General features: G+C 55.9%; 1 protein-coding gene across 1 annotated transcript in view; it reads left to right on the top strand.

Moving 5' to 3' along the window:
* Positions 1-1,881, top strand: part of CTDP1 (CTD phosphatase subunit 1) — a 42,140-nt gene that overhangs the window by 23,643 nt on the left and 16,616 nt on the right. The gene's annotated exons all lie outside the window — the stretch shown is intronic.

Here is a 1,881-nt window from a genome sequence, read left to right as displayed (position 1 = left end):
GGGGGGGGGGCTGCGAGCTGGCCCTCCAGCTGTCGGTCCTGGGGGCTTCGTAGCCTGGTGTTCACCAGGTTAGAAAGCTTTCCGAGGCGCCTTTAAAGTACTCGCTTCTCATTCATCTCAAAAGAGCAATAAACCACTGCCCGTTAACACTGTTTTAACGAAGAATAGCTCTTCTCTAAATCCAAAAGAAATGTAATGAGAAGGGTGGCTCGTCTGCATTTCTGCAAATCTCTCTGGCTTAGGGGAAGACGGGGTTCCCACCTGCCTCCGGGTCCGCCTGGTGTGACCTGCCGTCCGGTGGGGACGCCGGAGGGAGTTCTGGCCTCGCCTCGTGTGTCTCTAGAAGAGGGAGGATCTTGCGAATGCCCTGAGGGGGGTTCTCAGGAGCCCCCAACGTGGTGGCCGATTTTCAGCATCTTCCACGTGGAAGAACATCCTTCCTTTTCAGGTGCTTGTGCGCAGCTCAGGCTGAGCCCACACCCCACTGCCTTGAGGACCAGTCGGCCCCTGGGCCCATGAGCCTTCCGTAGGGGGTGCACGTGTTCTCACCTTCCCCGTTCTGGGTCTCAAGGGAGGCTGTGCTAGTAAAAAGGTACTTCTGCCGTTTTCCATATTCGTAAGAGGAGCTCTGGGTGGTGGGGTGACGGTAAGTGGGTGTGGGCTGAAGTGCAGCCTGATGCCCGGGTCAGAAGACAGGACAGGAAGCTCTTAAGCCGCATGAATACGTGGAGGCGGGCGCGGCGGGCGGGCCGTCGAGAGGCTGGGGACAGAGTCTGACTTCGGAAGAAGCAGGGGCCAGCGGTTTCTAGATGGTCCCTCATGTTTCTGGGTCAGAGACCTTAACCACATCAGGTAGCGTGTGGTCAGCCCAGTACGGTTGCTTCCTTTCAGCTTTGTGATTCAGACTTATCATTACCACCGTCTTTCTTCAGAGTAACAAGGTTTTGCTACGTCGTCTTCAGTTTCCCGGTGGCCGTGAGGTGCCCACGGCCAGCGCCAGAGGAAGGCACGGCCGCCCGCTTCACGAAGCCCCTTAAGTTCTGAGGCCGTCACAGGCACTGACCCGTGTTGGGGACCTGACACGGCATGAGAAAGTGTGCGGGGGCCGGGGGTGCTCTGGGGTCTGTTCCAGGTGGAACGGAGAGGGTAGCTCAGAGGACAGTCACTGTCACGCCAGCCTGGGGCTCGGCTCCAGGACAGAAGCGTTCTGGGAACAGAAGGTTGGTTCCTCATGCAGTGTTGATATTTAATAGTTGAATAAACCACGCTCATGACCCTGAATGTTCCTGTCCTCTGTGGACGGACGGACTTTCACTACAACCCAGGGCACTCTGTGTCTTAAATTCACTATCACGTTATTTCTACTTTTGTAGTCTGGATGACACAGAAATGGTAAGCAGCCTTCCAGCTGCTTGATCTTACTTTGAGGATAAATAGCACTCCGGCTGGTTTCTGAGCAAGTGTTCACCATCTCTCTGCACCTTTGCCCTTTGTTCTCAAATGAGTCCCGCCAGGCGGATGCTCTGGACGGTGCGGTTTGTTGATGGGAGGAGCTAAGTGCTCGCTTCCAGCCCGAAGAAGGGCGAGCCTGACCGGCGCACAGCCTGGCTGCACGCAGGGGTTGGGTATCGTGACCAAGCCCATGTCAAGCCTGAGTAGGTACCGTCCGCGAGACAGCGTGTGTTTCCACAGCTGAGATATCCTGTGTGTGTGTGTGTGTGTGTGTGTGTGTGTGTGTGTGTGTGCGCGTGTGCGTGTGCGTGTGTGTGTGTGTCTGTGTCTTTACCTATCCTGAGGATCGGGAATCTGATTCAGAGCTGGAAAGGTGACTTCAGACCAACTTTCCTCATGTGGGGCCTGTGAAATTCCTTTCAGAGCGGT

Source organism: Lipotes vexillifer, unplaced genomic scaffold, assembly GCF_000442215.2.
Source record: "Lipotes vexillifer unplaced genomic scaffold, Lipotes_vexillifer_v1.1 scaffold1012, whole genome shotgun sequence".
Classification (NCBI taxonomy): domain Eukaryota; kingdom Metazoa; phylum Chordata; class Mammalia; order Artiodactyla; family Lipotidae; genus Lipotes; species Lipotes vexillifer.
This window is presented reverse-complemented; position numbering and strand designations above follow the sequence as displayed.